Below are 14,474 nucleotides of genomic sequence, written 5' to 3' on the forward strand. Positions count from 1 at the left end.
CATTTAAAGCAGCTTAAAAATCAAATAAAATTTCCCAGAGTTTTAAACAGCTTGACCCAGCAGTTCAGCAAGAAAGTAAAAATTTAGCAACTATAATCACAAGTAACTTCATTAAAACAAATTCATGTGGCTGGAAAAACCTAGTATAGAAATAAAATATCTAGAAAAAGCCATAATGTAGAGGTGATAAAATAAATTTCAGGTGGTAGTTTTCATCTTTAAACAAACCTAATCTAAAACAGCATGACATTTAAGATAGTAAAAGGCTTGAATTCTCATATTCTTTCAGTTGAAACAAATTACAGAAATTGGCACAAATTTTACCAGCCTTTGGTCTGAAATTATACTACTATAAAGTAAATAATCTTCATTCTGCCACTGCTCTAGTTTCTTGGTTTCATAAATATTCTTCCTAACTTTACCTCAATTTAAAATACATTCCTCTAACAGGCTTTGTTCCCAAAATGATGGCCAAAAACTCATTAAGAATTTGGAACCAGTGTGAAGGATTAATGATGAAAATGCATTTGTTTATTCTGTGAGACAGGACACCCATTTATGGCACACATTGACTCCTAAATTCACTGGAAATTTTCTAATTTATATGACTGAAGTAGAAACATGTAGCCAAACAGAAATTACCAGCTGAGTGCCTTAAATAAACAAAATTCCTTACTGTTTCTGGTATGGCCTCTCCTCAGTTGCCTATCCATTTAGTTTCTTGTTTCAATCAGTCAAAAGCTGTTTTTTTGAGTTGGTTATTTTTCAACACCATGTAACCTTAATGTATGCTGCCAATGAACAACAGAAGCCTCTTCCAATGAGTGTCTCATTTATCTTTAGAACTCGGGGAACCTTGAAGCAGTCTGAAGAGAATAAATCATTAGCATTTCCTACTCTAAAGCATCTAAACAAAGACATTCTCAGGTCAGAAAACAGGAGATACCCATAGGGATACTGTAGATATTCAGGATGTTAGCAGGACTGCCCCAAAATTTAGGAGCTCTGTGGCTTCCCAGGGGTTGTTCTGGGGAATCAAAGTCTGTCTCATCCCAGGAAATGCTCAGTGAATTGGTTCCACGTAGCCATATCTCTTCTGCATACACAGCTCCATTCTTTATCTTCCTCGCTTCTGCAGGTTGGATTCTCCTCCTTCAAGGATGCAACATTCCTCCAGAAATTCCTCCATTCTTCTCCAGGAAGAACATGGTTTAACTCTTTTGAGGCAGAGTGAGTATTTCATGCCCACATACCCAAACAGATTCCTTATTTCTGTACACATGAAGAAAAGTCAAACTACCAGAAGATATTCAGCATTTTTGACAAAAAGTCTCATGTTCCATTCAGCCTAACCCATACTGGGGTGCTGGCCAGCACATAAATGGCTTTAAAGTATTTCAGTTATAAACCAAAGACTACAGCAAAGATTTCAGGGCATCTGCTGAGACTGCAGAATTTGCAAAGAGGCAGATAAGTAAAACAATAAAGGCTTTTAATCCAGCTGAATAACATCAGACTCCACAATCCCCACAGACTCTTCATATGTAGCATTTCTCATAGAAAAATAAAAATCTAAACATGGATCAAGAGAGCAAAGTCATTCTTCAAGGACTTAAAATCAGACCTTAGCTGTAAGTGATTAGGGAACAAAATGTATTCTACACCTTCTGTAACAAGGATAGCCACACATGGTTGCGAGCAGGCCCCAAGTGTGCTCTGGCCATGCTCCAAGCTAGCTGGAAAGCATGGAATTATTAACCTGGCTCTGAGGAGCATCTGACAGCCCTTGTCTTGTGAGCACAGACTGCCAGCTCAGTTTCAATGTGAGCATGGCTCATGCCAGCTGATGGGATGCTGCCAGCATTGAGGAATACTGGACAAATGCATTCTAACAGGGGGTACTCCTGGATGGCAAATTTCTCCTCAGCCATTCCAGTACAAGTAAACCTAAAACATAGAGCTGGTGGACAAGGGAGCATGAACTGGCCACAGGTTCCAACTCAATGGCCACACTTGTTCTCCTTGAAATCTGAACCCCTCTACCTCAACTTATGAAGCAAAATAAAATGGCAAGTTTCAGGAAAGCACAACTCCAGACTATTGGCTGCAGAGCCAGGAAAGGCCATTCCACCTTCAAAGAAGGAGTTTTGAATACTTTCAGTCTTCAGAGTGGATAAAAATGAATGCTATTCCATTTTAAAAGGGTTTTTGGTTCTATTAACAAATCTACTTGGCACCTTTTTTTCACATGGAGTTTTATTTTCAGAAACAGGTACCTGAAAGACACACAAAGATAGTCTTTTGTATCTACACTGCCACTAAGGTAAGTGGTTTCCTCAGGGAAGGAATACCAGCGTGCATGTCAGTGCAAGGGAAGGCCAGCGGGTCTCCAAAGTGTGGGCACATTGCAGTGCAGTACCAATTCCATAGTGTATTGTACTGCAGTTTAAAAGCAGGCTTCTGCATTTTGGTTACAATCCTGGGTATTCAACAGATTTTAAAAACAGTACAGGATGGTACAACCTAAGAGGTTGAAGTAGCCAGGGGTAGTGTAGGGCTTGCATGCAACAGCTGATGATGAGGGAACCACGACCATCTCTACCACCTCTACAGACAGCAGCAAGAGGGGGACAAAGGAAGGAAAAGAAAAAGAAACCCTAAAAATAACCAGTAGGGTTTGAAAACCTACTCCATTCATTTTTACTCAAACAACTGAAAACATGAGCTTGCTTTATTTCTTTAACAATCAGTATGAAAGCAGCAATCAAAACTTCTTTCACCTAACTACATGAGCTGCTATCCATGTTCAGTTATTTGTTTGCTCATTGGAATAAAAGTCCTGTTTCTGAACCCTATTTCTAACAGATGCACTCACTAAGTGATGGTTCCCATGATCTTGGTATCAGGATCAAAACAGAGATAGTCTGAGTACACACACACAAATACAGGCAGACCATCAATAAACCATACTTACCATTAGCACATGGTGCAGCATGGAAATAATAAATGACACATCAAAGCACTTCCCAGCTGTAAAAGATTCTCCTTTTTAATTCATCAGCTCATTCAACTGCCACTTCTTTACAGTTTATATTGAATACAAAGTAATCAGAACTCTTTTACTGGACTAAATATAAGATAATTTGTAGCAATTCAATCCAGAAGGCTTTATTAAAGGCCTTAATATCACCTTTTCTTTTATTAGAAAACACTTTTATGATAAAAGCAAAGTTTTTTGACTTTCAGTAATTCAACATTTGGTCCTAATGCACTTAAATGGAAAAAATACTTAGAGGTTTTGAAAAGCCTAAAATAGGGAAACATCTGCTAAAATTTAGGTGCAGCTGTTTAGTGAAGAGGTCCAACTCTAGAAAAGCCAGTATTGAAAGCTCCCTCTGCAACCAATAAAAAGTCTATTTAAAAAGTCATGGAACAGGGTGAAGTATTTGTTCAGGTTCAAAGTGATGTTTTTTGTTTTGTTTTTAAAACACTGACATCTTTTGGTCATCAAAACTTGGACAAATTTCTTAATTTAGTGTCAAACAGGTGTTTCAGTCAAAGCCCCAACCAGGCCAAATTCCAACCAGGCCATAGCATGTGCTTTTTCAAAGCAGACAGAATTGTTTCAGTTTTAAGAATAAAGATCCCCAAAATAGTCTAATTTTTGGTACAAGAGGCCTGGTTTTTTTCCTGCTTAGCAACTAGTGTCACTTCAATGGTGAACAAAGTCACTTTATGTTAAGCCTTATTACCAGCTTTAGGTTCTTTTTAAACACTCTACACAAATTTGTATGAAAAGCATCTTACACTCTATTACTACATTGTTTTCCATTTGTGGGAGAATCTTAATGGCATATACATAAAAGCCTAATTCATATGACATTAGTATAATTTTGGCCCAGGGAAGTATGAATGTAGACTATTACAATCCTTAGCCTCAGCAAGGAGGGTAGTATCCTTCAATGCTGTAGATTTAATTATTTATTCAAAAATTAAATGAAAGGGACTGATAAATTTCATTTTTTCAGCAATAACAATAATCACTAGACCTGCACCAGGCAGGTAAGATTCCTGCTGAACAGGACATAGACTGTTAAAATGAGAAAATTCCATTTGTTACTGTACACAAGAGCAATCTGAGCCTAAAAAAAAAAAGAAGAAAAAGTGAAAATGTGAGTCTCTACACATAAGGCTTATGTCTGCCTGCCTAATGCTATCTAGTGCCTGTGACTGCAGTGCATACAATACACTACCTTATATAAACTGAAGAAAAGAATTAAAGGGTTGAGTATTAAGAGACATACTGTTCTGCTAATTACCCAAAACAATGACTGGAGCAAAATTAGACCACTGCATTTCAGACACATAACATCAATATTTCTTGTACTTTTTGCATAGCTCCAAATACTTCATCACATCATAACACAGTAGTATTGTTTTTCAAGAACATGGTAAGACTTCTATTTCATTTCTGTTTCTGCTAGAGAGGGAACAGGAAGGATTCAAAATGTAATGCATAACCATAATGTTAGTAAACAGAACCACAAACTACCAAAAAGATTCAGGTGTGTTTTGATTCATAATTCTTGGGTTTGATCTATATCCTGGCTCATTGCATCACACATCACTGTGGGCTTCCCACAGCTCTATACTCACCCCAGGTGTCCCTCATTGTCCTGTTCTGTCCTGGAGCACAAGCTTAAGGGACTTTTCATCACTTCTAGTACACTCCCATGTTCATGGTTCTCCTCCAGGGAAATCTTTAGCAGAGAGCTAAAGTTGATAAAATATGTATTACTTTGCTGATCTTTCAGATTAACATCAATGGACTGAGGCAACAATATTATTTTTATATTTTAATTAGTTGGGTCAAAAGCAAATGGCTTGTCAAAGTTAACCTTACTGCTGCACAACACATCTCTGTGAGTGCAAACACTAGCCAGAATATCCAAGTGACTTTTAAAAGACTTTTATGGATATTCCACTCTCAAAGGATCCTGGATGAGATCAATGGATGCCAATCAAGATCATTATGTATGACCTACCTTGCCCATTTCCTTCCCTTTTTGCCTTTGAGGCTCTTTTACTGCACTGAATGTCTTTCTGGGGAATTTCATTTAATATCCTGGCAGCACACTCAATTCCTCCTGTCAGATCCTTGAGGCAGTCCTATAAATAAAGGGCAGAATGCTTTATTACTAGAGTCAGCAAAAGAATTGTGCACAGTGATGCCCTTACTCATACCACAACGTTATTAAAATGTGCATACTGTTCCTATGGTTCAGAGGCAAAGGGAGGCAAGTAACTGCAATTGCAGCCTAATGGTTTGTTCTCTCTGCTCCTAGGTCTGTGTGCAAGACTGAGTGTTTTGAATTCTGCTCCAGATGAGTTACCATCTCTGCCTCCTTTACTTCTGTTGACACAGCCCCATATCTTTCTGGTCTTACATGAACACATGCTTTATTTGTGTTTAATGCTGACATGTAATTAGTATCAGCTGCAAACCTGGCACTTCAACTGTTGGCAAGCTGCAGCCTGGTAGGAGAGGCAGTGCTGCACTAAGGTTGGAGTTCAGGGCTCCTAAACTACTTTTGCATTTCCAGCTGCCCAGAGCATGCCAGAGACCTGGAAGAAGTCACATAGGGACTCCCATTCCACATCCACTGCAACTTCTACAGCCTGTTGCTTTGATCTGAAGTAAAACAGACAGCAGGTCATTGCTAAATGTACTAATTTAAAACCAGCCTACTTCAAAAAGACTTCAAAGTCCTTGCTAGTATTACAGAACAATCAGTCAGGGATGACTTACCAAAACACATTGCAGCCAGACTCAGGATTTTATCATAAAGCTCATCTGATTTGTGAGTGCTCTTCCCATGGGCTTACGTGGTAAAGAAGAATTTTAGTCTTTTGAAAAAGATATTTCTAACATGAGGAAAGCACTAAAATAGGACCAAACCTACCATTTCATTACTCAGTAATTGTAGTCCAATAAACAATAACATCCAAGACTTATACCAGTTTTGAAGAGGGCCAGGTTGCATCAGGAATTCATTTTCCCATTTAAAATTTTTATATTGTTTATTTAAAAACTTAAAACTTAATATTGTGTAGTAACAAAGTCCAAAAAGCATTAGCAGCATCTCACTCACATGCAGCAGGTTTAAGGCAAATACAGTTACCTTACAATTCCCCCTTCTGAGTACCAGAAGGTATTCATCTTCCCAGAGGGAGAAAAAGTGGAACCAATAGTATCCTCAACACTCTAAGGGGGGACATTATATTAAGAAATTAATTTCAAAATAGTTTATATTTAAGGCTTATAAAACTTCATCAAAACATTATGACTTTACAGTTAACTGCAAAACTGCATATTATTCATTAGCAGTCTCTTCCAGAAGAGAGAGCAGGAAAGGAGGCATGCCCCAACTGAATGGGATTGTAAAGTTATAAACTTGTAAAGTTCTCTCGCTACAGGGGAATGTGCCAATTGTCAAATTTCATTCATTTTCAGTACATACATTTTCACCAAAATGCAGCCTTAGAGTGGGCATAAATTCCACTAGGCTGCCTCCTTATGGGAACAACCAACAAAGAAATAAGCTATCCATATGTACACAAAGATAGGTAGTACACACCACTCCTTCTCTAATGCTCCAGTTTCTGTTGCAAATAAACTACACAGGCCAACTGAGTTACCACTGCTCCCATCCTCTTGACCTCACATCCTCAACAAAATTCTTAATCTGATGCCCTTCAACAGAACTTAATGGATGAAACACGAGATTCAAGAGAGAGTAAGTCCCATATCACTAATTAGAACTTGCAAGGGCTTGTGGAAGGCTTATTTAAATAACTGCTGGGCTCATTTCTTGGCTCTCATTTCTCATTTCTTGTCTGTTCAGCTGCTGTTCACAGTGGCTCAGCCACAGAGCAGTAAGATGTTATACATGTTATTACTATGATACCTGATAGGTGGGGTGGGGGTTGGGAGGGAGATAAATTTTTTTCAAAAAGAACGTTGCAGAAGAGAGACCTTCCAAAAGTCTTACAAATCTTTTAGGGCTATCCTACATTACCAGAGAAGTGCTTCTACTTAGAAGGAAAATGAATGATCTTTCTTCTATTCACACTTGGTGCTTTTCTGGATTTTGGTGCTGCTGCACCTCACAGGCTGAGATGACTCCAACCCACACACCTTTCACCCTAAGAGGCCATGAAAGACACAATATCAGTGTATCAGTTTGATACATCTCATCTACCACCCCGGGATCTTTCCACTGTGGTCTACCTTGGGCAATTAAGCTACCAATAAACTCCTAATATAACTCTAACAATTCAACTTACGTCTCAAATCCAATATTAAACTATACTTCCTTTCTTATCAAAGTGCTTACGTAAGGAAGAAAAAAGGTGTCAAATAGCAAAAATATTACTGGTGTAGGGCTCCAGCTCACGCAGAACAGTGTGACTTCAGTGATCATTATTCAGTGTTTGCTCAATAAAACTCATTCTGTTCAGCTCAGTCATTGACTGTCTGAATATATACGATAGCATTCAAATTCTGGATTTTTAATAGTAGGTTTCCATAAGGATTTCACTTGTAACACAACTTCAGCAAAATACAGCAATAGAGTTCACGTAGACTTCATTTATGCACATGGGCATTTTTTCACACAGACATAAAAGAAAGATCTTTTCACTGGACATCTGTTGATGGTACATGGAAACTTTCATTTATCTTGACAACAGCTTAAAAAACTGTCTAAGGTCTCAAGGAAAAAAAAGGCTGTAAAATAATTTCTTCAGATTTGTCTGAAAAGCCAACAAAATAATATAGATACATCAAAATAGCATACGCATCCAAAAAAAGTTCAAAGGTTAGTTTAGCAACATGCAATATAGATTTTATATATAAAAATATATTTTTTCTTACATGTACACACAATTATATATATATATATATGGTTTTATAGTCAAGAATTAAATCAGCAGTGTGGGGTAGGGTAGGCTGACTTGCATACATACTATGGAAAAAAGAAAACACTTTAAAATCACATACATGTGTTTTTAACCACAAGCATGCAATAACATTCCTCACTGCCTTTGGAACAGGTATCAATGTCAAACTCAGGGTTGGAATGTCATCACTTCTGGCAGGGCACTACTGCCAGGACACTCATGTGTGCAGTGGTCCCACTGACACCATCAGGTGTTGTTTATGCATGATTCAAGTCTAAATGTCACAGCAAAACAGAAGGAGCCAGCAGGAAATATAGCATGGAAAAGTGTAAGAAGAGAAGGATTAGCTACACAGATAGCAATAAAAACAATTTTTCTCCTGCTCTTTCAAGAGGGAGGTGTTGAGGTTTTAGGAGTTCTCCTTTTGTTTGTTGGTTTTTGTTTGTTTTTTTTCTCTTAAGGAATTTTTCCTCATATGTGTTAGCAGAAGACAATAATGACTGGATACAAAGGAGAGACAAAAGATGCAGTCACAGCTCAGGGGAGGGGTGCAGCTGGCTGTTCTCTCTTTACCTGGGCTTTCTCATGGAGAGCAGAGATACCAAGAGATTTTTGGACTGAGGAAATAGGATTTGGAGCAGCCCCCATCTCTCATGTTCTCTCATCATTTGGAGGGAAGACAGGCTGCAGTCGCTGTGAGGAGAATTCGTCACCACTGTGGGGTTCAATCTCCTGCTGCCTTTCTTCTACTGTGAGTACAGCTCTGCTCGTAAGAGCAGCCATTGTACTGGGACCTTAATGCTCTGCCTCACTAAAAAAGGGATTGTCACCATTTGCTCAGGTGCCCCAGGGGAAATCCTGGAATCTCAATCCCACTTTTCCCTTCCCTGCTTGGAGCCAGGCCGCCCATGCCCTTCCCTCAGCACTTCACTGTCACTGCTCTGGGTTTTTGCTACACTCAGCCCCACAGCCCTGCCCGCTGAGATCTCCCGTGGTTCCCCACTACTTCGGAGTTTCATACATCTCATCTCCCACCCCGGGATTTCTGCTCACTCCTGCTGTTCCAGCTTGCTGCTTCTGAGAGTCCTGCTTGAGCACGAGGATCAGCTGTCCCAGGGGTTTGTGAAGCAAAGCCTCTCCTCCATCCCTTCCCATCTCAGCCGAGCTGCCATCACCGCGTGAGGGAGATGAGGCTGGGCCCGCCGCAGCGCCCCCTGCTGGCGCGGGGCAATGCCCGCCCCGCCTGCCCGCCAGCAGCCAGCAGCGCCCCTGCTGGCCGCGCCCAGAACTGCAGCCAGGGGAAGGGGCCCTGCTCTGCAGCCGGGACACGGCTGGGGCTGGCTTTGTGCTGCTGCTCTTTGCTTGTTTGCTTGCTTGTTATACACATACATACCAGTAAGGAACTGTTAGGGTTTTCCTATATCTTTTTTTTCCTATATCTTTACCTGAAAGCCCCTTAACTTTGGCATTAAAATACTCTTGCGGCGAACCACCCATGTGTGAGGACACGAGGCTTGACTCCATTTTACTGAGAAGGTTGATTTATTATGTTATATATTATATTAAAATACTACTATTATATTAGTAATATACTAATATATTATATATATACACTATAATATATTACTATATATTATTAATTACTATTAAACCACTACTATTATATTAAACTACTACTATTATATTAAAATTACTAAATTTAAACTATAATAGTTTTATTAAAACTATTATATTAAAACTACTACTATTATATTAAAACTATACTAAAAGAGCAGAGAGAGAAGACAGATCAGAAGGCTACAAAGACCAAGAATAGAATAGAATAGAATAGAATGCATAACAAAATCTTGTGACTGCTCACAGCCTTGGCACAGGTGGCTGTGATTGGTCATCAATTGAAAACAATCCACATGGACCAATGGAAGATGCACCTGTTGCATTCCACAGCAGCAGAGAGTTATTGTTTACATTTCTTTCCTGAGGCTCTCAGCTCTCAGGAGGGGAAAAATCCTAGCAGAGGATTTTTCATAAAATATCATAGCTACATTCACCTAGTATTATAATTAGCTGAATATCCAGTACGGCTGCGCAATTGCCCTCTATAACTGGGTTGGTGAGCTCTGGAGAGGAAGTAAGACATCTTCCTCATGGTAAACTCTTCACCTGTGTCAAGTTGGCAGGACTCCTTGACTTGCTGGTGACAATCCAAACCTCCTCTCATTCTTAGAACCCAGTGATATTTATGGTTCCTGCACTCTTGCAATACTTCATCTATCACCTGTCATTCCCAACCTTGTTTTAGTTATCCCCACCTGGTATCACAGTATATATTCTTTGCTGACTACATTTCTAACTTAACCCCTTAATTCATTTAAGCTCTTAATTAAAATATATATTTTTTTCACTATCTTAGTTGCATTCCTTGCTCAACCCTTTGACTCTGTTACACACAGATATTCAAGTAAAAGAACTGTTATTTGCTTTCCCATGTCTTTGTCTAAAACCCTCTAATTTCAAAGTTATAATAAGTTGGAGGGAAGGGAGGTTCCAGCCTTCCTTGGCAGGCACCTGTCTTTTAAACCAACACAGGACTCAGATAGTAATGGACTATACAGGCACTCTCAAAAGACTAATCATATCCCAATTTATTAGGAAATTCAATAATTGCTGCATTTGAATGAACTATAAATCCTCATTTCCCTAGGAATCTAATAGCAGTCTTTTTTGCAAATATAAGCCCTTAACTTATCCATTCAACCTCCTTTTACAAATAAAGCAAGTCAGAAGATAAACCATCAAAATGAAAGGCAAAGACCTGAGGAGTAAAAGGAGCAAGGACCCGGCTGTAAATTATCCCTCATGTTACACATAGAACCTTACAATACTCAAGGTTACAGGGGAATTGCAGGGGAATTAATTGAAGAAGGTTATTTTGGAGGGAAAAAAAGTGTTGTCTGCGTTTTTTCTACTTTAAAATAACCCTTAAGACACATATGTGAAATTCAAGCAAATTGTTCACAGAAAATGTATTTTAAGACCTAATATAAGGCCTTAGCTTCCCATTGCACAGCTTCAGATAAATACATTCATCACATGTTCCAGACATACCCTTACAAATAAATCTAAGAGATCTTGACATTTACGCTGCATAGGGAACTGTCTAGATCTGCTTGATTCAAAATTCTCCACCTATTTCATCCTTGGTATGCAGAACACTCCTGTTTAGCAGCCCTGATTACTTTCTTCATAAATGTGAAATCGAACTGCAGAGAACAAAAGGATCAGCTCTCCAAAGAGACTTGTTTCTTGCACTGAAGAGCACCACAGATCCCTAAGCCATTCTCACCTGTGTCATCCATCATAGTTAAAGAGGATTTTAAGCTCATCAAATGCCTCAGAGAGGAAGTCAGCATATACCAGTGGTGTTCACACAATGCTCAGACTGAGCTAAATGTCGTCTAAATTACCTTTTTCAGAAGAAGGTGCATCTTAGTTTTGCTGCAGGAGTGCATTTTCCTCTTTTAGAGTTCAAGCACCTGACATCTTTGTGAGTTGTCCACTTGAAAAATCTTTCTACTGACAACCAGTCAGCTATCATTCTTCTGTCTGAAACATAGCTGACATAAAATGAAGTGACTTTTCTCTCTTACCCAATGCCCCCGTGATCACAGATGTGTCCAAGATGAAGGAAGTCCAATTTCAGTTTCCTCTTGTGCTTGAAGGAGGGTCAAATTTGCACCTTTTACTATTCTACCAGCCAGGAAACCTCAGAGCCTGGGAAATCACAGTCAGTCCTGGGCAGAGAATAATGTAAACTGAAGTGGGAGACAGGCAGGTGGGGGAAATAAATTCTCAGTAGAAGCTGCAAAACTAGCCCACTTCTATAAATCTGCACCCACATTACTTCCTGAGAGAAAAAATGTTTTTTTTCAATTTCCAGCAGCTTTTGGCACCAGTGAGTTTTAGATGACTGGCTATTATTTGCTGTTCAGTAAGACTACAACAAATTTTGAACAATAATATCAGGCATGAGAATTCAACTGGTGTTCAAACAGCTGAATTAGGAATGATGTCTTGTGGGTAAAGCATGGCCTGCAAACTTAAGTCTTTCCTAATCTGTCTTACACTGTTTTAAAACTCAAGGAGGCCATCAGTTCCTTCTTCTCAGGCCATTTCTCCAGATGATAAATGGAGATATGCTATATTATAGCATGTTTTGAGAACTACATAATAGAAAGATTACATTACTACAAAAATCAACACCTCACAGCAGCTGACACTCCATCAAAGCATTGGTAAAGAACCACTGCACTTCAATTTAAAATAAAACAAAACCAGGTGATTTGCAAAGAGAGTAACCACCAGCTTGGCATCTTGTTTTCTCAGTCACAGCTTTATAACAATCACAAAATCTGTTGGTCCAACTTGTCTGTTTTCCAGTTTTCAGAATGAGAACAGACTCCAGCATTTGCTCTGGGGCATGCCACCCAAGAACTGATGCTGCCTGCCCAGGTCCACAGCAGTACGCTACAAAGTCTGAAGTAACCCTGAACCCTTAAACACTTTTTATTTTTCCCGTTGTCAAAATACAAAAACCAAATGTTCTTTACTTTACAGAAGAAAGTGGTTCCCAGATGGGAAAAACACAATCCAAAATGTTCTTGTTTCATAATTAGAAGGTAATATCTTAGAGAAATGTGTTACAAGGGTACCTGTCATGACATGATGCAGCTCCCTCATGGACATTATCTACATCATCTAATGAGAAGGGACAGCCAGGATGGGAGGTCAGGATGCTGGCAGCTGACATGTTTGACAGACAACTGCATTCATAGGGCACTGTGCAAGTTAACAGGAGAAAGACTGAAGGCAAGTTTTATTCTGACAGTACTCAACCATTTTAAACTATAATTATTTTGTAGTATTTGTATGATCCAACAGGAAATAAACAAAATATAATCTAGAAACAACTTTGAGATTATAGCACCCATAACACTAAGTGCATAATTGAATGGAAAGACTAATTTGTTTATTACAACAGTATTTCTTTATTTGTACCATAAATTAAGTATATTTTTTGGCAGTTCTCCCTTGCTAGGAACAATTTTTTTATTGATGAACCTGCTAATTTTAAGGGCTGAGCCTTTAGAGCCCATTAGACGAACATCATCAACACATTTTGTTTTTTAAGGCAAGGGAAAGAAACATTTAGCAAGCTGCCATTCTCATTTTTCAAAGTAAATCTTTTTCTCTCTCCCACAGTTATACACCAGTACATAAAATTGATTTCAGAAGTTACTTCTGATTTACATGGCTGTGGAAGCAGCCACAAACCCTCAGCATACGTAAAGACATTTCTGCAGTATCTCCTCGTGCTGCTGAGTCTGCACACATCTAACCTGGGACAGCAGAGGAATTTCAAGTGCCATTATGCTGCAAAGGGAAAATGTGCCTTGCTTCCCAGGCTACAGACTGCTATTCATATTGCCAAAGTGCCCTGAGAACAAGACTCAGGTTGGTGTATATATCCCTAGACAGAATATTTCTTGAATATTTACCATCTAAACAGATATCAGCAAAACTAGAGCTAAGGAGCTGAGAGAAACCTCCAGCAGGGCTTCCTCAAGGTCTCCAGTGCACCTGTGACAAATATAAGTGCAGCTCAGGGATATACAGTTCTATATTTCCTCTCCACTTGGACAGTGTTTTTTGATACAACTTGGTATCCTTCTGAAATATAACACAGATATAACAGAATTTTTTCTTTTTTTTACATATTTGTGGGGAAATGGCTTTAATGAAAAAAAAATCTTTACCTTTGGAAGTGTATATCAATACTTGCATGTATTTTAGCTATCTCCTTTTAATAACAAATGGGGAAGGGTAGTGGAAATAAAATTCTTGTCATTTGAAGGCCTGGGTCAAAAAAAGGTGGACTTCTCTATTGTAATTTCACAATCTTTGTGTATGTAGGCAGATTTCCTGAAAATATGAAGTATTTCTCTGCAAGTCCTTGGGTCAAAAAGGTTCAATGAGGCATTGAAATTTATCAGGTACTTTTAAAAAGCAATTTCCTAGGTATTTATGGAGCTCCTGCCTAAAAACACACACATTCCTGTTAGTTCAACACTCTGTAAAAACATCTAGCTCCAGTACTTCAGTTAGTTATTGACTTTACACCAAACAAAATTTATTGTCACTATTTGTTCATGACTCACATCTTTACAAAAAAAACCCAGAAACATAAATAATACAGTTTCATGCTAGCAATATAGTAATTTATTCACCAATTAGTCACAGATGAATACCAGAAGAAACATACTCATTAGCACTTCCAGTGCCAGATTTCAACCTGAAATAAAACAGTTCTCAGCCATCTGAGAAGCTATGCATTTTAACAGATACCATCACTTTTACCAGCAGCTGTAGAAAAGGTGGCATTTCCATCCATATTATCCTCCAATGTACCAGCCCAAACCAAATAACACAATAATACAATAGAGATTCCTTGC

At 38.7% G+C, this 14,474-nt stretch overlaps 1 long non-coding RNA gene across 1 annotated transcript; it reads right to left on the bottom strand.

Annotated features, from left to right (window-relative positions):
- Nucleotides 1-4,652: 4,652 nt before the first annotated feature.
- LOC120513453 lies at nucleotides 4,653-9,101 on the bottom strand. Its single transcript, XR_005630276.1, has 3 exons — nucleotides 9,016-9,101; nucleotides 5,046-5,169; nucleotides 4,653-4,773 (listed from the first exon to the last, which is right to left on the bottom strand). It is a non-coding gene; the product is annotated as an uncharacterized LOC120513453 (long non-coding RNA).
- Nucleotides 9,102-14,474: the final 5,373 nt, after the last annotated feature.

The sequence above is a fragment of the Passer montanus genome, unplaced genomic scaffold (genome assembly GCF_014805655.1).
Source record: "Passer montanus isolate IOZ18808 unplaced genomic scaffold, ASM1480565v1 scaffold81, whole genome shotgun sequence".
In the NCBI taxonomy this organism is placed as follows: domain Eukaryota; kingdom Metazoa; phylum Chordata; class Aves; order Passeriformes; family Passeridae; genus Passer; species Passer montanus.